Here is a 25001-nt window from a genome sequence, read left to right as displayed (position 1 = left end):
CATCCTTGTACCTTTCATTTCTTTCGAACATGGGTACTTCTCCATCTGTTTCTTTTTATAGGTTCATAGATTAGATCCCCTGTTCTTTAACATATAAACTGACATCCTTGTGTTCATAACTTATACTTTCCATCCCTAATATTTCAGTTATTTTTCCTTTTATTTTGTCTAATGATATACTATATTCCTTTTTTATTAAATTGTGCACATAGAATATCTAAACATTTTTTTATTTTGTTTTTCCATTTATTTAATGACAATATTTAATGGAATTTTTCTCATGCATTATTATTCTTAAATTCTTCATTATCTCTTCTGTTATATAATTCTGTCTTGAGTTTTCATTTCTTAACTGCATGGAAGCCTATTTTTCCATGCTGCCTTAGTTATTTTCAATTAAAATTATTCCACGGTTTATCTCATTTGTGCTGGAAACCTTCATGGACTTCTGCTCCTTTACATATCATCTACTTATTTTAACAGGTTTGCTCTCTTATGTTTAAATATTAGTTCCAGCACTAATGCAGAAGACTCCCCCTTTATAGGCCACTGAGGAGAATTGTAGTAGGAATACCTAACAGTTTACTGATTGGCATTGTGGGTACCATTCAACAGTAAACCCCTGCGGACTGAGCACTTATGTAGTCCACAAATCTTAAATGTTTTCAAAGGTCCAAATCAAGGAGCATGCAGTAATACAAAAGCTAAGAATATTCTCAAATAATTGGTAATAACTGAAAGACATTTACATTATTTATAACCACCCATTTTATGCTGTCTGACAGAACAGGTGTAGCTGAACGTCCAGACATATAGGTCTGAGTGGGGATTACAATACTGTTGAGTACTTCAGTGGACAGTGAAGAATTGTCTGACCGGTAGGACTGCTCTAATGGTGTGGATCGGGCAGGCACTGAATGCTGTATATGTATTTGTAACTATTGTCCAGGTATATTAACCATGATGGCAGAACAGGACTTAAACACACCTTTAACATAACATGTGCTATATGTGATCAGAAGTGCTTCTGGGAGAAAAGAAGTGTTAATAAGAACAGTGCCTCTTAGCAGTAGCTGCTGGCAGCAGACTTCGATTAGGCTATATGCTGTTTCATTCCATATGGCACTAACATTGCACCTTAGTGACACAGGCAGTATGTGCCAGCCAAGGGATTCTTCTTGTGTGACTACAGCTGGAGGTAGTTAACATGCATTGTTGCCCCATGATCAGTGGTAGTGCCCTTCGTTGCATGCCAGGGCATTGAACAGGTCACTGTTGCTTCTCTAAGCATGATGCTAAATGCATTTATATTGTATGAGAACCACACAGTGACAATAAACCAGTCTAATTGTATTAACAACACAACTTAAACCATTATTGCATGAGAGTCATTGCAGTGACCATGCTGATATAGCTCATTACTGACCAAGTTTAATCAACACAGAGGATTAGCATTGGGTTGCCAGTCATTAACAGGTTTGCTATGTGTTTGAGAAATGGATTTCAGAAAATCACCTGAAGAACAAGGCTTGAGAGGTGAAATGTAATCTATTTCTCAAATGTATAACCGACTGAAGTTGTGATCAGTGATCCAATCATAATGCTTTGTAGTACATGGAGCTTCCTGTAAGTGTAAAGCCTCCGGCTAGCTTTTTTTTTCACCAACTGCTTATGAATATAGTCAGGACTGGCAGCAGTCTGAGACATTTCTGGTACCACGTTTTTGCAGTGAAGGAGTTTAGGGTCAGGCTGAGGCCACGGGAAGTCACAGTTGAAGCTGGTTTAGTGTGAATGTGACCTTTATTTCTTCCAGAGTCTGAACGTCAGCAACTAATTTTGTTTAACAGATCCCCCTCTTGGTAGCATTATGTCTTTTTTCTACTTTCCTAGTAGTAGGCATTTTCTTTGTTCATAGTTCATAGACTTCATAGATTAGTACTAGACTAACTCCCCTCGTGAGCCATTTTAAGCCTAGCCAGATACCCCATGTGAGTATCAAACCCCACACCTTGTGTCTGTAACCTCCCACACAAGGTGATGTTAATTACTTAGAGAAATGGTAAGGAACAGAAATTGATTGCAGGCTTTGATATGTTATGTCATGTCCCCTAACACTCTTTTGCTGACAGACTCTTTTTTCATTCTTTAAGTTCTGCAGTCATTCATGTCTGTGCATGACCAATTTTGAACCTTTCCAAGTTTAAGGTTCTTGTAAATGAACCACACAATACTAAGCTTATATCTGGAGATTTCATGCCTAATAACTTTGCTGTTTATGGCTATTTAATAATTTTTAACTATAACAAGCCTGCTCCATGTACTACAATATATTCATTTTGGTAGCCTCATTTGTCATGCTTATTTACATTACTAGTGCATGTGACATGTTACAGAATAACGTGTCTTATGTGGCACTGGAACAATGCACCAGTGCATTATGCCTGCACTTTTCATTCATCGAGAATCCCACTGCTGAAGTGAAATACCTTCAGTATCTGCTTTGCACCCATAGTCATTTGTTAAAAGACATTCTGCAGCCAAGTGACTAAGGGATGCCTTGAAAGCAGATAACTAAGCCTGCCACAGAGCTTGCCTTGGGAAAGCATGCAACTGCTTTTCAGACGTGGCCCTGCTGCACGCTGCTGGATTCAAAGGTCTATAACAGTAATTCTGTGCCATGCCATCAGAGGTCGATTTTGAAACTGTAGTAGTCACACATGGTTGGCACTTGTATAAACTGTACCATCCAGCACTGTGCACGCCTGTTTACACAGACTGCCACCTACAGGAGAAGAGGTGTAAAACTACTAGTGCATCATCTTTTCCTCTGATGAATACGTTTACTGCTCTCGCACCTCCTTTAACTTAAAGGTGGCACGGACTGTACCACTGTTAGAGTACAATGAACGTTGCTATTCAACTACCTGTTAAAACGTTTTCTTTTTTTTATTTTTAGGCATCTTTGGGGGACTCGAATAAGGTAAGAGGTCTTTTTTTTTTATTATCTTGCAGTGGCCATTTACTTTATAAGCCCCTCAAAGATGAGTTGGAAATCATATGTGGATGATAAACTGAATTTAATACAGGTGGACTGGAGTGATGCGAGACTATATCTTTGAAAATTGCCCAGAACATACAGTGACAAGAAATCTTTCTCCTAGCCATGTACCTAGTATGTGTTACACAAGTGTGGCTTTCTTTTACTGGAAGTTACATTAATAGAAGCATGTCATTTTAGGACTGAGTTTAATGATGAAGCATATGGAACAAACCAGGGGACTGTGTGTCCCTTACAGTTGGTGCTTGTTTACTTGGTTGATGACCATTGGACAGTGATTAAAGTAATGTGCTGTGAATCTCTTACACTTGGCACTTGGTTAGTGACCATTTGATCAGAGTCCATTTTCTTGATGAAGAAATATAACTTACAACTTTTATAGGTTTATAGGTGTTTATTAGGCTAATGACCACGAGGGATTTTTTAAGTCTAGCCATGCATCTCAAATCTCTGACACGTTCTGGTACCCTTGATAAGTACAAGCAGAGGCTTTGGAGATGAAACAATTACAGGCTGCCAGGACCTATGTCTTTTAGAGGCATAGGTGCCAACCAGGGATGAATTTATTGAACTCAAAGCATGTTATTATAGAAGGGAAGGTGCAGGGGTCTCTTAATAAATAAAAGTATGTACTGATGAATTTAAATTATGTCAACAAGTCCAATCTAAATAGACTTTTGTTTTGAGGTCGTCAGGCAGGGTGGCTGGATCTTTCACAAACTGTGCACTTCTCCTGTCCAGATGTGTGTTTAATGTTTCCAGTCAATGCCATCAAATGTTATTTATTAGGACAAGAAGGGCCATCAGGTTCTGTTTCCTTTTCAGAGGTCACCTCTTATTCTCTGGGAGATAAATAAGAGACAGTAATTTTATTGGCAATGTTGACATGGGAGGCCAAAGAACAACAGCAGTGACATGCACTCCATCATTTTATAGAAGCAGCTGAAGTACTCAGCAGCAGTGACATGCACTCCATCATTTTATAGAAGCAGCTGAAGAACTCAGCAGCAGTGACATGCACACTGCCATTTTATAGAAGCAGCTGAAGTACTCAGCAGCAGTGACATGCACTCCGTCATTTTGTAGAAGCAGCTGAAGAACTCAGCAGCAGTGACATGCACTCCATCATTTTATAGAAGCAGCTGAAGTACTCAGCAGCAGTGACATGCACTCCGTCATTTTATAGAAGCAGCTGAAGAACTCAGCAGCAGTGACATGCACTCCATCATTTTATAGAAGCAACTGAAGTACTCAGCAGCAGTGGCATGCACTCCATCATTTGATAGAAGCAGCTGAAGAACTCAGCAACAGTGACATGCACTCCATCATTTTATAGAAGCAGCTGAAGAACTCAGCAGCAGTGACATGCACTCCGTCACTTTATAAAAGCAGCTGAAGTACTCAGCAACAGTGACATGCACTCCATCATTTTATAGAAGCAGCTGAAGAACTCAGCAGCAGTGACATGCACTCAGTCATTTTATAGAAGCAGCTGAAGTACTCAGCAGCAGTGACATGCACTCCGTCATTTTATAGAAGCAGCTGAAGAACTCAGCAGCAGTGACATGCACTCTTTCATTTTATAGAAGCAGATGAAGAACTCAGCAGCAGTGACATGCACTCCGTCATTTTATAGAAGCAGCTGAAGTACTCAGCAACAGTGACATGCACTCCATCATTTTATAGAAGCAGCTGAAGAACTCAGCAGCAGTGACATGCACTACATCATTTTATAGAGGCAGCTGAAGTAATGAGCAGCAGTGACATGCACTCTTTCATTTTATAGAAGCAGATGAAGAACTCAGCAGCAGTGACATGCACTCCGTCATTTTATAGAAGCAGCTGAAGTACTCAGCAACAGTGACATGCACTCCATCATTTTATAGAAGCAGATGAAGAACTCAGCAGCAGTGACATGCACTCCGTCATTTTATAGAAGGAGCTGAAGAACTCAGCAGCAGTGACATGAACTCCTTCATTTTATAGAAGCAGCTGAAGAACTCAGCAACAGTGACATGCACTCCGTCATTCTATAGAAGCAGCTGAAGAACTCAGCAGCAGTGACATGCACTCCGTCATTTTATAGAGGCAGCTGAAGAACTCAGCAGCAGTGACATGCACTCCGTCATTCTATAGAAGCAGCTGAAGAACTCAGCAACAGTGACATGCACTCCGTCATTTTATAGAGGCAGCTGAAGAACTCAGCAGCAGTGACATGCACTCCGTCATTTTATAGAAGCAGCTGAAGTACTCAGCAGCAGTGACATGCACTCCGTCATTTTATAGAAGCAGCAGAAGAACTCAGCAGCAGTGACATGCACTCCGTCATTTTATAGAAGCAGCTGAAGAACTCAGCAGCAGTGACATGCACTCATTTTATAGAACCAGCTGAAGAACTCAGCAGCAGTGACATGCACTCCATTTTATAAAAGCAGCTGAAGAACTCAGCAGCAGTGACATGCACTCCATCATTTTATAGAAGCAGCTGAAGAACTCAGCAGCAATGACATACACTCCGTCAATTTATAGAAACAGCCGAAGAACTCAGCAGCAGTGACATGCACTCCGTCATTTTATAGAAGCATCTGAATTACTCAGCAGCAGTGACATACACTCCATCATTTTATAGAAGCAGCTGAAGAACTCAGCAACAGTGACATGCACTCCGTCATTTTATAGAATCAGCTGAAGAACTCAGCAACAGTGACATACACTCCATCATTTTATAGAAGCAGCTGAAGTACTCAGCAGCAGTGACATGCACTCCGTCATTTTATAGAAGCAACTGAAGAACTCAGCAGCAGTGTTATGCACTCTTCATTTTATAGAAGCAGCTGAAGAACTCAGCAGCAGTGACATGCACTCCATCATTTTATAGAAGCAGCTGAAGTACTCAGCAGCAGTGACATGCACTCCGTCATTTTATAGAAGCAACTGAAGAACTCAGCAGCAGTGTTATGCACTCTTCATTTTATAGAAGCAGCTGAAGAACTCAGCAGCAGTGACATGCACTCCGTCATTTTATAGAAGCAGCTGAAGTACTCAGCAGCAGTGACATGCACTCCATCATTTTACAGAAGCAGCTGAAGTACCAGCAACAGTGACAGGCTCTCCGTCATTTTATAGACGCAGCTGAAGTACTCAGTAACAGTGACATGCACTCCATCATTTTATAGAAGCAGCTGAAGAACTCAACAGCAGTGACATGCAATCCATCATTTTATAGAAACAGCTGAAGAAGACAGCAACAGTGACATGCACTCCATCATTTTATAGAAGCAGCTGAAGAACTCAGCAGCAGTGACATGACTCCTTCATTTTATAGAAGCAGCTGAAGACCTCAGCAGCAGTGACATGCACTCCATCATTTTATAGAAGCAGCAGAAGTACTCAGCAGCAGTGACATGCACTCCGTCATTTTATAGAAGCAGCTAAAGTACTCAGCAGCAGTGACATGCACTCCATCATTTTATAGAAGCAGCTGAAGAACTCAGCAGCAGTGACATGCACTCCATCATTTTATAAAAGCAGCTGAAGTACTTAGCAGCAATGACATGCACTCCGTCATTTTATAGAAGCAGCTGAAAAACTCAGCAGCAGTGACATGCACTCCATCATTTTATAGAAGCAGCTGAAGTACTCAGTAGCAGTGACATGCACTCCATCATTTTATAGAAGCAGCTGAAAAACTCAGCAGCAGTGACATGCACTCCATTTTATAGAAGCACCTGAAGTACTCAGCAGCAGTGACATGCACTCCATCATTTTATAGAAGCTGCTGAAGTACTCAGCAGCAGTGACATGCACTCCGTCATTTTATAGAAGCAGCTGAAGAACTCAGCAGGAGTGACATGCACTCCATCATTCTATAGAAGCAGCTGAAGTACTCAGCAGCAGTGACATGCACTCCGTCATTTTATAGAAGCAGCTAAAGTACTCAGCAGCAGTGACATGCACTCCGTCATTTTATAGAAGCAGCTGAAGAACTCAGCAGGAGTGACATGCACTCCTTCATTCTATAGAAGCATCTGAAGTACTCAGCAGCAGTGACATGCACTCCATCACTTTACAGAAGCAGCTGAAGAACTCAGCAGCAGTGACATGCACTCCGTCATTTTATAGAAGCAGCTGAAGAATTCAGCAGGATTGACATGCACTCCGTCATTCTATAGAAGCAGCTGAAGTACTCAGCAGCAGTGACATGCACTCATCACTTTACAGATGCAGCTGAAGAACTCAGCAGCAGTGACATGCACTCCATCATTTTATAGAAGCAGCTGAAGAACTCAGCAGCAGTGACATGCACTCCGTCATTTTATAGAAGCAGCTGAAGAACTCAGCAGCATTGACATGCACTCCGTCATTTTATAGAAGCAGCTGAAGTACTCAGTAACAGTGACATGCACTCTGACATTTTATAGAAGTAGCTGAAGGACTTAGCTGCAGTGACATGCACTCCATCGTTTTATAGCAGCAGCTGAAGATCTCTGCAGCAGTGACATGCACTCTGTCATTTTATAGAAGCAGCTGAAGAACTCAGCAGCAGTGACATGCACTCCATCATTTTATAGAAGCAGCTGAAGTACTCAGCAGCAGTGACATGCACTCCATCATTTTACAGAAGCAGCTGAAGTACCAGCAACAGTGACAGGCTCTCCGTCATTTTATAGACGCAGCTGAAGTACTCAGTAACAGTGACATGCACTCCATCATTTTATAGAAGCAGCTGAAGAACTCAACAGCAGTGACATGCAATCCATCATTTTATAGAAACAGCTGAAGAAGACAGCAACAGTGACATGCACTCCATCATTTTATAGAAGCAGCTGAAGAACTCAGCAGCAGTGACATGACTCCTTCATTTTATAGAAGCAGCTGAAGAACTCAGCAGCAGTGACATGCACTCCATCATTTTATAGAAGCAGCAGAAGTACTCAGCAGCAGTGACATGCACTCTGTCATTTTATAGAAGCAGCTGAAGAACTCAGCAGCAGTGACATGCACTCCATCATTTTCTAGAAGCAGCTGAAGTACTCAGCAGCAGTGTCATGCACTCCTTCATTTTATAGAAGCATCTGAAGTACTCAGCAGCAGTGACATGCACTCCATCATTTTAAAACAGCAGCTGAAGAACTCAGCAGCAGTGACATGCACTCCATCATTTTCTAGAAGCAGCTGAAGTACTCAGCAGCAGTGTCATGCACTCCTTCATTTTATAGAAGCATCTGAAGTACTCAGCAGCAGTGACATGCACTCCGTCATTTTAAAGAAGCAGCTGAAGTACTCAGCAGCAGTGACATGCACTCCATCATTTTATAGAAGCATCTGAAGTACTCAGCAGTAGTGACATGCACTCCGTCATTTTAAAGAAGCAGCTGAAGTACTCACCAGCAGTGACATGCACTCCATCATTTTATAGAAGCAGCTGAAGTACTCAGCAGCAGTGACATGCACACAGTCATTTTATAGAAGCAACTGAAGAACTCAGCAGCAGTGACATGCACTCCATTTTATAGAAGCAACTGAAGTACTCAGCAGCAGTGACATGCACTCCATCATTTTATAGAAGCAGCTAAAGTACTCAGCAGCAGTGACATGCACTCCATCATTTTATAGAAGCAGCTGAAGAACTCAGCAGCAGTGACATGCACTCCATCATTTTATAAAAGCAGCTGAAGTACTTAGCAGCAATGACATGCACTCCATCATTTTATAGAAGCAGCTGAAAAACTCAGCAGCAGTGACATGCACTCCATCATTTTATAGAAGCAGCTGAAGTACTCAGCAGCAGTGACATGCACTCCATCATTTTATAGAAGCAGCTGAAAAACTCAGCAGCAGTGACATGCACTCCATTTTATAGAAGCACCTGAAGTACTCAGCAGCAGTGACATGCACTCCATCATTTTATAGAAGCTGCTGAAGTACTCAGCAGCAGTGACATGCACTCCGTCATTTTATAGAAGCAGCTGAAGAACTCAGCAGGAGTGACATGCACTCCATCATTCTATAGAAGCAGCTGAAGTACTCAGCAGCAGTGACATGCACTCCGTCATTTTAAAGAAGCAGCTGAAGTACTCAGCAGCAGTGACATGCACTCCATCATTTTATAGAAGCAGCTGAAGTACTCAGCAGCAGTGACATGCACACAGTCATTTTATAGAAGCAACTGAAGAACTCAGCAGCAGTGACATGCACTCCATTTTATAGAAGCAACTGAAGTACTCAGCAGCAGTGACATGCACTCCATCATTTTATAGAAGCAGCTAAAGTACTCAGCAGCAGTGACATGCACTCCATCATTTTATAGAAGCAGCTGAAGTACTCAGCAGCAGTGACATGCACTCCATCATTTTATAGAAGCAGCTGAAGTACTCAGCAGCAGTGACATGCACACAGTCATTTTATAGAAGCAACTGAAGAACTCAGCAGCAGTGACATGCACTCCATTTTATAGAAGCAACTGAAGTACTCAGCAGCAGTGACATGCACTCCATCATTTTATAGAAGCAGCTAAAGTACTCAGCAGCAGTGACATGCACTCCATCATTTTATAGAAGCAGCTAAAGTACTCAGCAGCAGTGACATGCACTCCGTCGTTTTATAGAAGCAGCTGAAGAACTCAGCAGCAGTGACATGCACTCCATCATTTTATAAAAGCAGCTGAAGTACTTAGCAGCAATGACATGCACTCCGTCATTTTATAGAAGCAGACGAAAACTCAGCAGCAGTGACATGCACTCCATCATTTTATAGAAGCAGCTGAAGTACTCAGCAGCAGTGACATGCACTCCATCATTTTATAGAAGCAGCTGAAAAACTCAGCAGCAGTGACATGCACTCCATTTTATAGAAGCACCTGAAGTACTCAGCAGCAGTGACATGCACTCCATCATTTTATAGAAGCTGCTGAAGTACTCAGCAGCAGTGACATGCACTCCGTCATTTTATAGAAGCAGCTGAAGAACTCAGCAGGAGTGACATGCACTCCATCATTCTATAGAAGCAGCTGAAGTACTCAGCAGCAGTGACATGCACTCCGTCATTTTATAGAAGCAGCTAAAGTACTCAGCAGCAGTGACATGCACTCCGTCATTTTATAGAAGCAGCTGAAGAACTCAGCAGGAGTGACATGCACTCCTTCATTCTATAGAAGCATCTGAAGTACTCAGCAGCAGTGACATGCACTCCATCACTTTACAGAAGCAGCTGAAGAACTCAGCAGCAGTGACATGCACTCCGTCATTTTATAGAAGCAGCTGAAGAATTCAGCAGGAGTGACATGCACTCCGTCATTCTATAGAAGCAGCTGAAGTACTCAGCAGCAGTGACATGCACTCCATCACTTTACAGATGCAGCTGAAGAACTCAGCAGCAGTGACATGCACTCCATCATTTTATAGAAGCAGCTGCAGAACTCAGCAGCAGTGACATGCACTCCGTCATTTTATAGAAGCAGCTGAAGAACTCAGCAGCATTGACATGCACTCCGTCATTTTATAGAAGCAGCTGAAGTACTCAGTAACAGTGACATGCACTCTGACATTTTATAGAAGTAGCTGAAGAACTCAGCAACAGTGACATGCACTCCATTTTATAGAAGCAGCTGAAGAACTTAGCTGCAGTGACATGCACACAGTCATTTTATAGAAGCAACTGAAGAACTCAGCAGCAGTGACATGCACTCCATTTTATAGAAGCAACTGAAGTACTCAGCAGCAGTGACATGCACTCCATCATTTTATAGAAGCAGCTAAAGTACTCAGCAGCAGTGACATGCACTCCATCATTTTATAGAAGCAGCTAAAGTACTCAGCAGCAGTGACATGCACTCCATCATTTTATAGAAGCAGCTGAAGAACTCAGCAGCAGTGACATGCACTCCATCATTTTATAAAAGCAGCTGAAGTACTTAGCAGCAATGACATGCACTCCGTCATTTTATAGAAGCAGCTGAAAACTGCGCAGCAGTGACATGCACTCCATCATTTTATAGAAGCAGCTGAAGTACTCAGCAGCAGTGACATGCACTCCATCATTTTATAGAAGCAGCTGAAAAACTCAGCAGCAGTGACATGCACTCCATTTTATAGAAGCACCTGAAGTACTCAGCAGCAGTGACATGCACTCCATCATTTTATAGAAGCTGCTGAAGTACTCAGCAGCAGTGACATGCACTCCGTCATTTTATAGAAGCAGCTGAAGAACTCAGCAGGAGTGACATGCACTCCATCATTCTATAGAAGCAGCTGAAGTACTCAGCAGCAGTGACATGCACTCCATCACTTTACAGAAGCAGCTGAAGAACTCAGCAGCAGTGACATGCACTCCGTCATTTTATAGAAGCAGCTGAAGAATTCAGCAGGAGTGACATGCACTCCGTCATTCTATAGAAGCAGCTGAAGTACTCAGCAGCAGTGACATGCACTCCATCACTTTACAGATGCAGCTGAAGAACTCAGCAGCAGTGACATGCACTCCATCATTTTATAGAAGCAGCTGAAGAACTCAGCAGCAGTGACATGCACTCCGTCATTTTATAGAAGCAGCTGAAGAACTCAGCAGCATTGACATGCACTCCGTCATTTTATAGAAGCAGCTGAAGTACTCAGTAACAGTGACATGCACTCTGACATTTTATAGAAGTAGCTGAAGAACTCAGCAACAGTGACATGCACTCCATTTTATAGAAGCAGCTGAAGAACTTAGCTGCAGTGACATGCACTCCATCATTTTATAGAAGCAGCTGAAGATCTCTGCAGCAGTGACATGCACTCTGTCATTTTATAGAAGCAGCTGAAGAACTCAGCAGCAGTGACATGCACTCCATCATTTTATAGAAGCAGCTGAAGTACTCAGCAGCAGTGACATGCACTCCGTCATTTTATAGAAGCAGCTGAAGTACTCAGCAGCAGTGACATGCACTCCATCATTTTATAGAAGCAGCTGAAGTACTCAGCAGCAGTGACATGCACTCCATCATTTTACAGAAGCAGCTGAAGTACCAGCAACAGTGACAGGCTCTCCGTCATTTTATAGACGCAGCTGAAGTACTCAGTAACAGTGACATGCACTCCATCATTTTATAGAAGCAGCTGAAGAACTCAACAGCAGTGACATGCAATCCATCATTTTATAGAAACAGCTGAAGAAGACAGCAACAGTGACATGCACTCCATCATTTTATAGAAGCAGCTGAAGAACTCAGCAGCAGTGACATGACTCCTTCATTTTATAGAAGCAGCTGAAGAACTCAGCAGCAGTGACATGCACTCCATCATTTTATAGAAGCAGCAGAAGTACTCAGCAGCAGTGACATGCACTCTGTCATTTTATAGAAGCAGCTGAAGAACTCAGCAGCAGTGACATGCACTCCATCATTTTCTAGAAGCAGCTGAAGTACTCAGCAGCAGTGTCATGCACTCCTTCATTTTATAGAAGCATCTGAAGTACTCAGCAGCAGTGACATGCACTGGTCATTTTAAAGAAGCAGCTGAAGTACTCAGCAGCAGTGACATGCACTCCATCATTTTATAGAAGCATCTGAAGTACTCAGCAGTAGTGACATGCACTCCGTCATTTTAAAGAAGCAGCTGAAGTACTCACCAGCAGTGACATGCACTCCATCATTTTATAGAAGCAGCTGAAGTACTCAGCAGCAGTGACATGCACACAGTCATTTTATAGAAGCAACTGAAGAACTCAGCAGCAGTGACATGCACTCCATTTTATAGAAGCAACTGAAGTACTCAGCAGCAGTGACATGCACTCCATCATTTTATAGAAGCAGCTAAAGTACTCAGCAGCAGTGACATGCACTCCATCATTTTATAGAAGCAGCTAAAGTACTCAGCAGCAGTGACATGCACTCCATCATTTTATAGAAGCAGCTGAAGAACTCAGCAGCAGTGACATGCACTCCATCATTTTATAAAAGCAGCTGAAGTACTTAGCAGCAATGACATGCACTCCATCATTTTATAGAAGCAGCTGAAAACTCAGCAGCAGTGACATGCACTCCATCATTTTATAGAAGCAGCTGAAGTACTCAGCAGCAGTGACATGCACTCCATCATTTTATAGAAGCAGCTGAAAAACTCAGCAGCAGTGACATGCACTCCATTTTATAGAAGCACCTGAAGTACTCAGCAGCAGTGACATGCACTCCATCATTTTATAGAAGCTGCTGAAGTACTCAGCAGCAGTGACATGCACTCCGTCATTTTATAGAAGCAGCTGAAGAACTCAGCAGGAGTGACATGCACTCCATCATTCTATAGAAGCAGCTGAAGTACTCAGCAGCAGTGACATGCACTCCGTCATTTTAAAGAAGCAGCTGAAGTACTCAGCAGCAGTGACATGCACTCCATCATTTTATAGAAGCAGCTGAAGTACTCAGCAGCAGTGACATGCACACAGTCATTTTATAGAAGCAACTGAAGAACTCAGCAGCAGTGACATGCACTCCATTTTATAGAAGCAACTGAAGTACTCAGCAGCAGTGACATGCACTCCATCATTTTATAGAAGCAGCTAAAGTACTCAGCAGCAGTGACATGCACTCCATCATTTTATAGAAGCAGCTGAAGTACTCAGCAGCAGTGACATGCACTCCATCATTTTATAGAAGCAGCTGAAGTACTCAGCAGCAGTGACATGCACACAGTCATTTTATAGAAGCAACTGAAGAACTCAGCAGCAGTGACATGCACTCCATTTTATAGAAGCAACTGAAGTACTCAGCAGCAGTGACATGCACTCCATCATTTTATAGAAGCAGCTAAAGTACTCAGCAGCAGTGACATGCACTCCATCATTTTATAGAAGCAGCTAAAGTACTCAGCAGCAGTGACATGCACTCCGTCGTTTTATAGAAGCAGCTGAAGAACTCAGCAGCAGTGACATGCACTCCATCATTTTATAAAAGCAGCTGAAGTACTTAGCAGCAATGACATGCACTCCGTCATTTTATAGAAGCAGCTGAAAAACTCAGCAGCAGTGACATGCACTCCATCATTTTATAGAAGCAGCTGAAGTACTCAGCAGCAGTGACATGCACTCCATCATTTTATAGAAGCAGCTGAAAACTCAGCAGCAGTGACATGCACTCCATTTTATAGAAGCACCTGAAGTACTCAGCAGCAGTGACATGCACTCCATCATTTTATAGAAGCTGCTGAAGTACTCAGCAGCAGTGACATGCACTCCGTCATTTTATAGAAGCAGCTGAAGAACTCAGCAGGAGTGACATGCACTCCATCATTCTATAGAAGCAGCTGAAGTACTCAGCAGCAGTGACATGCACTCCGTCATTTTATAGAAGCAGCTAAAGTACTCAGCAGCAGTGACATGCACTCCGTCATTTTATAGAAGCAGCTGAAGAACTCAGCAGGAGTGACATGCACTCCTTCATTCTATAGAAGCATCTGAAGTACTCAGCAGCAGTGACATGCACTCCATCACTTTACAGAAGCAGCTGAAGAACTCAGCAGCAGTGACATGCACTCCGTCATTTTATAGAAGCAGCTGAAGAATTCAGCAGGAGTGACATGCACTCCGTCATTCTATAGAAGCAGCTGAAGTACTCAGCAGCAGTGACATGCACTCCATCACTTTACAGATGCAGCTGAAGAACTCAGCAGCAGTGACATGCACTCCATCATTTTATAGAAGCAGCTGCAGAACTCAGCAGCAGTGACATGCACTCCGTCATTTTATAGAAGCAGCTGAAGAACTCAGCAGCATTGACATGCACTCCGTCATTTTATAGAAGCAGCTGAAGTACTCAGTAACAGTGACATGCACTCTGACATTTTATAGAAGTAGCTGAAGAACTCAGCAACAGTGACATGCACTCCATTTTATAGAAGCAGCTGAAGAACTTAGCTGCAGTGACATGCACACAGTCATTTTATAGAAGCAACTGAAGAACTCAGCAGCAGTGACATGCACTCCATTTTATAGAAGCAACTGAAGTACTCAGCAGCAGTGACATGCACTCCATCATTTTATAGAAGCAGCTAAAGTACTCAGCAGCAGTGACATGCACTCCATCATTTTATAGAAGCAGCTAAAGTACTCAGCAGCAGTGACATGCACTCCATCATTTTATAGAAGCAGCTGAAGAACTCAGCAGCAGTGACATGCACTCCATCATTTTATAAAAGCAGCTGAAGTACTTAGCAGCAATGACATGCACTCCGTCATTTTATAGAAGCAGCTGAAAAACTCAGCAGCAGTGACATGCACTCCATCATTTTATAGAAGCAGCTGAAGTACTCAGCAGCAGTGACATGCACTCCATCATTTTATAGAAGCAGCTGAAAACTCAGCAGCAGTGACATGCACTCCATTTTATAGAAGCACCTGAAGTACTCAGCAGCAGTGACATGCACTCCATCATTTTATAGAAGCTGCTGAAGTACTCAGCAGCAGTGACATGCACTCCGTCATTTTATAGAAGCAGCTGAAGAACTCAGCAGGAGTGACATGCACTCCATCATTCTATAGAAGCAGCTGAAGTACTCAGCAGCAGTGACATGCACTCCATCACTTTACAGAAGCAGCTGAAGAACTCAGCAGCAGTGACATGCACTCCGTCATTTTATAGAAGCAGCTGAAGAATTCAGCAGGAGTGACATGCACTCCGTCATTCTATAGAAGCAGCTGAAGTACTCAGCAGCAGTGACATGCACTCCATCACTTTACAGATGCAGCTGAAGAACTCAGCAGCAGTGACATGCACTCCATCATTTTATAGAAGCAGCTGAAGAACTCAGCAGCAGTGACATGCACTCCGTCATTTTATAGAAGCAGCTGAAGAACTCAGCAGCATTGACATGCACTCCGTCATTTTATAGAAGCAGCTGAAGTACTCAGTAACAGTGACATGCACTCTGACATTTTATAGAAGTAGCTGAAGAACTCAGCAACAGTGACATGCACTCCATTTTATAGAAGCAGCTGAAGAACTTAGCTGCAGTGACATGCACTCCATCATTTTATAGAAGCAGCTGAAGATCTCTGCAGCAGTGACATGCACTCTGTCATTTTATAGAAGCAGCTGAAGAACTCAGCAGCAGTGACATGCACTCCATCATTTTATAGAAGCAGCTGAAGTACTCAGCAGCAGTGACATGCACTCCGTCATTTTATAGAAGCAGCTGAAGTACTCAGCAGCAGTGACATGCACTCCGTCATTTTATAGAAGCAGCTGAAGAACTCAGCAACAGTGGCATGCACTCTGTCATTTTATAGAAGCAGCTGAAGTACTCAGCAGCAGTGACATGCCCTCCGTCATTTTATAGAAGCAGCTGAAGAACTCAGCAGCAGTAACATGCATGCCATCATTTTATAGAAGCAGCTGAAGAACTCAGCAGCAGTGACATGCACTCCGTTGTTTTATAGAAGCAGATGAAGTACTCAGCAGCAGTGACATGCACTCTTTTATTTTATAGAAGCAGCTGAAGAACTCAGCAGCAGTGACATGCACTCCATCATTTTATAGAAGCAGCTGAAGAACTCAGCGGCAGTGACATGCACTCCGTCATTTTATAGAAGCAGCTGAAGAACTCAGCAGCAGTGACATGCACTCCATCACTTTACAGAAGCAGCTGAAGTACTCAGCTTACTAGTTGAAATGTTTCATCCTTGTGAGGTACACAGAAGAGAAGGAATGAATATCACAAACACTTATCTGTTTGTTTGTTTATTTGCTTTTGTTTACTAAGAAATTCTGACTTGGCAAAGCTCTTTTTCAGCAGATGTCTTTAGAGAAAAGCCCCAGATTTCATAAATTCGAATGAGCTGCCACTAAAAATGTACAATGACACTCAGGATTTTATAACTTAACATGCTTTGGATGTTGTTCTCAGTTCTCTGCTAAACTGGGTCAGCAAATTATTTTATGAGTTAAAGCTCTGATTTATGTTACACAGTTAGCTGTTTAAGTATGACTGCAATATGGTCTCTTATGTGGTGATCCTTATATTATCTGTATGGACCAGTGACACAGAGTCTGCTATGCCCCTGCCAGGTGCCAACATCATGTTGAAACCAGAGGATGGACCACAAAATGGTTAAGAAATGTGGCATGAGGACTGTCATGTCTCCAGCCACACCAGCATGCAGCTGATACTGCCTCCTCATGGCTAAGCATGGGTATTGCAGCTTAATTGCATCTTTAAAACAAAAGAAGAACTTATTTTAGATAATGCTTTTTTCGCTTCTTTTAAGACTGCCATTGGTATAAATGTTCCGTTGTTTAGCGCAGCACAGCTTTGAGGTCACTGTGATCTGAGCCATTCCCATGGACTATTAGAGCAGCTGTTAAGAGTGTCTATGTAGACATGCACATCATAAGAAGCACTCACTGACTTCCTCCCCCTCAGTTCTGTGGGTATCAGTTGGACTGCATTATAGCTTCAGTGTTTACTCGGTACAAAAGAGGGGAGCAGTCTGAAGAGCCTTTGTTTTTCTCATCTGGATGACCCTCTAACAGCAAAGGTTCTATCCTGAGTGTTGACCATTGGTAATGTGAGCAGAAAATTCTTATTGCAATTACTTTGGCAGGAATGTTAATGTTATCGACAAGTATGCTAATAATTTTAGGGATGGAAGATGCATTCTGGTGTTCTGTGCATATCCAAAGATTTTTGCTGTGTAAAGTACAGATATTTATGCAAGAAATGCTATGATGTTATGTCACTTGAAAGTTATGCACTTGCTATTGTATATGCTTGAAGATAAGTTACAGATTTTGGTCCAGATCATTGCATATCCTCTATGTACTGCTGTTGCTTGCCTTCTTAATGGGTTTAGTGAACACAATAAAGGAAAAAAAGTTTATGTTCTGGGGTCTTTACTGATGATCATTCATAGCTGATGTATGGGTTGATTTACCTGATTTACCTTAATTAGCTTTAGTTGAGGTGTTCCCCTGCTAGACAGCAATTAGTCCGGTCTAAGGATTATCATGGTGAAGATCAGCTTTATTGTCCCTAAAAGAACAGATCCCAAATGCAAATAAAAGAAAGATGCTGAAAGATCTAAATGTTGCACAGAAGATACATATTTAACATAAGTGGAACCATCTACTTTTTAGTCATTGCCTGCTGTGTATCTTTGTAGTTCTTGACAACTGTAGTTAGCCAACATTATAGGTAATTTTCACTGAAACTGCCCTTGTTCAAGTTATGCTTTAGATAAAGACTGATTTCTACTTTCATATTCTCTCCTTTTGTTAGCAGTACTCATGAGATTGTACCTGTACCAAATGCAGTAGTTTCACAAAGATTGCTATCAATGTGTAAACAAACAGGGACACTACAAAAAACACAGAAATTACAGCTACTAAAGCAGTGAAAATAACCTGTGAAAATGAAGTTAACTGAAAAAGAAAGGTTACAGAGTGAAATAATACAACTGCTGTACTGCCCGGATTTCTGGCAGCTTTGTGGCTTACAAATTAGATCTACAGTGATAACAAAAACTGCACGGAAAGCAGTAAATAAATAGGGCACCATGATTTAAAATGTAAACTTAAAAAAAATAGTTGGTCCAGTCACACCTTATATAAGAAAGGCAGTTTTCTTAAGAGAAACCTTGAGATATTTCTTATTAATATCAAGGTTTTTGCTGATTTGTTAACTTCAATTTCTCTTTAAAAGTTGCATGTTCTTATTAGATGTATGACATTTATCTTTAGTCAGATATTTATTTGTTTTCTTTCAGTGTCCTCTGTCTTGTTTGTTCTTGGAATTTTGGTTTCGTGTAGCCTTTCCAGTTTCATAGCATTAACCTAGCATGCAGTAGCTGTTTGAATCTAAGCTTTTGTAGTGCGTTTGCTCTTTGGTTACTGCCAAGGATCTGGCAAATACAAAGGAGTGCGCAATTCGTTCAGTGGAGTTTCAGAAAAAGGAAATACATTTTTGTCTGATAGTCTTTACAAATATTATTTTCTGTGGTAGGCCTCTAGAACAAATGAAAGTGTTTTTTTTTTGCAAGCCATCAACCTTTCACACCGTTTCCTCCTTTCTGCACTCATTTCTTGCAGCATAAAACCCTCCAAGACACACATTCCAGTTTCCACTCTCACACTTCAGTAACTATTAACGTTTCTCCTAACTAGCTTTGTCTCCTTTCCAGTGTTAACATTTGTAACTTTTATTATTTTATTTTTCTTTTGTTATTTTATTATTTTATTTTTGTTTTGTTATTTTATTATTTTATTTTTCTTTTGTTATTAGTAACACTCTAGTATCCTCCTCTTCTTTGCACAGAATTCATCTCTTTTCATAGCTTCATAAGAGGTTATAGGCTAATGGCTCTATGGCCTTTACAAGCCTAGCTGTGTAAAAATCTCTGTACCCTAATTGACCATGGTTAGATGGTCATTGTTAGCAGAGTGATTCTATGATCAGCACCGACTACCCCTGTCCATGAGTGACAGAGGTGCCACCCGGGGTGAATTTACTGTCACCCATCTAGTTGTCAAGGCTCTGCTTAAATATGGTCATTGAGGAGCTCTGCTTCCTGTGACATTGGAGCTTATTCCAGAGGAGCGGCAGTCTCTGGGAGACATATCTGCCTCTCCAACATGGATTGTTAATGTCACAGGCTAGGTTGAGATCCCTAGAGTGCATGACTCTTGCCCCATTTGATTATTTGCAAATGTGCAGCATTTCCATTGGGGAAGAGGGAGAGACTCTAACTGCCTGCTTTTGCTCCTGTTAATACCTATGACTATCCCTCCAATCAATGCCTACTGCATCACTCACTCTGTCAAGTGTTCGCCTCTCGTACGTCACCCAGTTCTGTTTAACACTACTGAGCTCTGTCCTCTTCATTTAAAGGTAAGCAGCTCACACATCTCCTCCATCTTTCCTCCATTACGATGTCCTGCCACGTGTATCCATTACGATGTCCTGCCACATGTATCACTAACACTACTGAGCTCTGTCCTCTTCATTTAAAGGGAAGCAGCTCACACATCTCCCCCATCTTTCCTCCATTACGATGTCCTGCCACATGTATCACTAACACTACTGAGCTCTGTCCTCTTCATTTAAAGGGAAGCAGCTCACACATCTCCTCCATCTTTCCTCCATTACGATGTCCTGCCACGTGTATCACTAACACTACTGAGCTCTGTCCTCTTCATTTAAAGGTAAGCAGCTCACGCATCTCCTCCATCTTTCCTCCATTACGATGTCCTGCCACGTGTATCACTAACACTACTGAGCTCTGTCCTCTTCATTTAAAGGTAAGCAGCTCACACATCTCCCCCATCTTTCCTCCATTACGATGTCCTGCCACATGTATCACTAACACTACTGAGCTCTGTCCTCTTAATTTAAAGGGAAGCAGCTCACACATCTCCCCCATCTTTCCTCCATTACGATGTCCTGCCACATGTATCACTCCAACTATTTCAGCAAGTTATTCTTCCTACATATGCATTTATTTATCCTTTAATTATCTGCCGCTACACCTGTCACAACATCTCTACAAGTGTTCACCAGTCTTTGTCCTACTGCTTCTTTGAGGTAATATCAAAGCTAATCCATGTCCAAGTCCACTATCCTGTATCCTAATCAGTGCATAAAGTAAAAGAAACAAAGCTAGCCAGATCAATGCCTTCATTTCCTTAAGTAAGCCTGATTTAGTTGCTATCATATAGCTACTTTTTTGACCTTAGATCAGACACAAGACAAGGGGGTGGAACTCTCCTCCTGTTTAAGTCATACTTAAACGTCCAACTACTTGCTCAAGAAAACACTAACATAAATAATTATTCTAAATGGCTACTTGTATCTGTCCCCTCCCACAAGAATACTGTACTACAGTTCACTGCAGCATACCTACCCCCTCACTCCTCAAACTGAATAACTTACTAAAAGAAAAAAAATCCTCCACAAATAATATCAAACATCTCATAATACTGAGACAATTCAATCACAACCTGTTCAGTCTCATTTCCAATGACCTGAATGCTCTTCTGACACGTTCAACCTCACCCAGCTCATATCTCAACCTACTAGACTGAACCTCAATACATATCACAACTCCCTCCCAGATCTCATATTAACTAACAAACCTCAAACATCACCACCCATCCACCATCTTTCAGTGGCTACTGCCCTATTAGTTTTCATATCCATCATCCATATGTAAGCATAACCCAAGGCTCATATCTTTCTGTAATAAATCACAGAATAACATTAACAAACTTAATTTGGTGCAGTGGTACAGCGGTTGCATTGTCATCTCACACCAAGAGGTTCTCCAGTTCATTTCTTGGCTGGAGTGCTTTCTGTGCAGAGTCTGCATGGCCTCCCTGCATTTGTGTGGCTTTCCTCTGGGTACTCCGGTTTCCTCCCACATTACAAAGACATGCATCTAGACTGTTCTCCCTGGGCCTCCACTGACAATTGGCTTAGTTCCAAGTCGGACTTTCCGGGTAAACAAATGTTAAATAAATAAAACAAATAAATTGCACTCTCTCCTTAATTGACTGGTAAACAGTTTTGAACTCATCTTATCCTAACATTGCTGCAGAATTACTCACCTCCATACTGACTGACCTGCCAAACTCCTGCTTTCCGGTAATCAAAAGACCAAAAGACGATACAAACTTAAAATTAACAACTGGTTAACCTATAAGCTTAAAGCTCTTCTACAACTGAGACAAAGGCAGGGCATTCTTGGACGGCACTTCCTAAAATTATAAACAGCAAGTACTATCCCCAGCTACACAACATTCCCAAGCAAGCTACACTTCATCACAAAAGTCACTTGATGAAATCATATGAAACCTCACTAATAAAATAATTAAAAAAACTGCTGGAAAGAGGCCAGCTGTTTACCCGACCTCTGCAAATTCCACATAATCTCAACTTTCTGCTTCTAATTTCCATTTTCATTTCAGCAGCCCAAGTGCTTTCTCTAACAAATTACAAACTGCATTTGACACTCCCACCTCGTCTCCATCCATGCATCCGTTCATTATACTTCAGGAGTATCACAACCAGGCCATCCATCCTCTGCTCGAACAGATTAGACTTGATAGTCCCTGTTACTGACAGGCTTCATTTATACTTCAGGGGTATCACAACCAGGCCATCCATCCTCTGCTCGAACAGATTAGACTTGATAGTCCCTGTTACTGACGGGCTTCATTGGTACTTCAGGGGTATCACAACCAGGCCATCCATCCTCTGCTCGAACAGATTAGACTTGATAGTCCCTGTTACTGACAGGCTTCATTTATACTTCAGACGTATGTATCACAACCAAGCCATCCATCCTCTGCTCGAACAGATTAGACTTGATAGTCCCTGTTACTGACGGGCTTCATTTATACTTCAGGGGTATCACAATCAGGCCATCCATCCTCTGCAAAACAGATTAAACTTGATAGTCCCTGTTACTGACAGGCTTCATTTATACTTCAGATGTATCACAACCAGGCCATCCATCCTCTGCTCGAACAGATTGGACTTGATAGTCCCTGTTACTGACAGGCTTCATTTGTACTTCAGATGTATCACAACCAAGCCATCCATCCTCTGCTCGAACAGATTAGACTTGATAGTCCCTGTTACTGACGGGCTTCATTTATACTTCAGGGGTATCACAACCAAGCCATCTATCCTCTGCTCGAACAGATTAGACTTGATAGTCTCTGTTACTGATGGGCTTCATCCATGGTTTATTATCACTGCAGAGACAGCATTATAACTCCACTGAAACACATCTGCAACCTGTTTAATATTATGCCTGATATGTAGAACAATGTCAGTGTAAAACCTCTCCCTAAGAAAACCAGCCCCTCCAATCTATCAGAGTTTCATCCCATTTCTATTAACCCTACCACAGGAAAGATTATGGAAAAATTACTTTATTTGTAATTCACTCAATAAATCAACCAGTACCATGCCCTCTCTGAAAATAGCATGGCATTTAGTCTGGTCGCAGTACATCTGGAGCTATCCAGACACTCAGCGTTAACATACTTCTTGGAATGACAAAGGCCTAATTACTGGAGAGATTTTTATTCACCTCACCAGAGCCTTTGGTCTTGCCGATCACTCATTTCTCCCACACCATTTCACTGAAATAGGCATTAGTGATGACACACTGCCCTGGTTCAAAAATGACCTCTCTAACTGCCACTTCTCAGTTAATTTCAATTCATCAATGTCTACATCAGTCCCTCTTCAAAAAGTTGTTCTTCGAGTATCTATTCTGGCACCTGCCCTCTTTTCTATTTATCCTAACAAACTTCCTTTTGACTTAGCCAGTCTTTCTGTCCTACTATTTGCCAATGCTCTGGTCCAGTTTCACTCCAGCCACACTCTTTTCTTCTCTTGAATGTGAACTTTAGGCTGATATTCATGGCCTTATTCAAATCATCAGTGACAAAAAATTACCACCAAACTCCTCAAAACAGAAAAAAATGTTTTTTGACACTAAGTAAAAGCTCACATCTCTCCCCATGACTTTAAAAATCCTTGATCATCTTAATATCACTATTGAAAAAGTCACTTCATTCAAATATCTAGGGGCTTTGTTGGACCCCTTCCTAAATTTCCAACTCCACCTGGCCTAAACACGCACACACATACACACACACACACACACACACACACACACACACACACACACACACACACACACACACACACACACACACACAAAAATCAACTCTCTCCTGTTCTGAGCTAATAGAATCACCCCTCTTCTATACAGACCCTGTAGAAATGCATAGATAAAGGTGTCTTACAAGCTGAGGTAGAATAGTATCTCCCCCTAATTGCTATGTCTTTTGAAATAAATGCATCCACCATTTCAGGCTATTCCAAATGCCATTTGCAGATTCATCACTGTCTCCCCAAGAAATGAACACCACTGCAAAAGCATCGATAAAGCTAAGTGGCTCCTTGTCAAACAACATGCTTTCTACTTGCCTCTCAACTATTTAAACTTATCCGGAATGATACCTTCCCTACACTAACTTGTAGACTGTTCAGAGATGTACCATTATACAGCCTTAGACATCTTATCCACTCATGAACTGGGCTTCACTGCACAGATCATGCTTTATTCGTTCTTGGTGCCAAGCTATGGGTATATCTCCTTTCTTTTCTTAAAGATCATTCCACTTACCCCATTTTCAATTCACAAATAAAAGCACATTTCATGACTTTAAGAAAACGCAACTGCTATTGCTCTAGTAGTATAACTTAACCCCTTCATTCCCTTCTTCTGTCTACACACCTCGCTCTGACTTCGTTTTTGATTCTGATTCTTTCAGCATGCCAACTCTGATTTCCACTCTGTATATAATGCATGTATATATTGTGTTTTGTCAGTCACTCTGTATATTGTGTCATTCATCTATTGTATTTATGCCCTCAAACCAACTATGATAGTCACTCTGTACATAATATTTGTTCACTTTGTATATAATATATGCAAATATTACATCTTATCACTCTCTCTGTATATAATGTTGGACCCAGTGGGACCAGAGCTCTTCCACACCTAACAAATTGAAAAATAAAAAAAAAACTCTGTATGCTGACATTCTAGTGCCTAATATAAAGTATATTATACACTTTAAAGTCCTCTTCAACCTCCAATACAACAGTTTTTCTGAACACTTTGGTTTTCATTTATTTTTTATTTGAATGTTTAATTAATTGCTAGAGCAGCATTGTTTTTTACTTCATACCTTTCAGCTCTTAACTACTGATCAAAAAAAGAGATAAAGCCAGAGCCCTATACCTAACTATCAAAATCACCTCCAACCTAACAACTTACCAACAATTATGAAACCAAGCAAAGAAACAAATCCACAATGATAAGAAACTTTACTACCAAACTGCTTAACAAAAATACATCCATAAGCCGCAGAAATTCTGGCAAATTATCAACAATC

At 41.5% G+C, this 25001-nt stretch overlaps 1 protein-coding gene across 1 annotated transcript in view; it reads left to right on the top strand.

Annotated features, from left to right (window-relative positions):
• LOC122806230 (copine-8-like) overlaps nucleotides 1-25001 on the top strand; it is a 4689459-nt gene that overhangs the window by 1402067 nt on the left and 3262391 nt on the right. The window lies entirely within an intron of this gene.

Source organism: Protopterus annectens, chromosome 7.part0 (genome assembly GCF_019279795.1).
Source record: "Protopterus annectens isolate FY-2018-M chromosome 7.part0, PAN1.0, whole genome shotgun sequence".
NCBI lineage: Eukaryota > Metazoa > Chordata > Ceratodontiformes > Protopteridae > Protopterus > Protopterus annectens.
The sequence above is the reverse complement of the archived record's forward strand: the minus strand, read 5'-3'. Positions and strand labels throughout refer to the sequence as shown.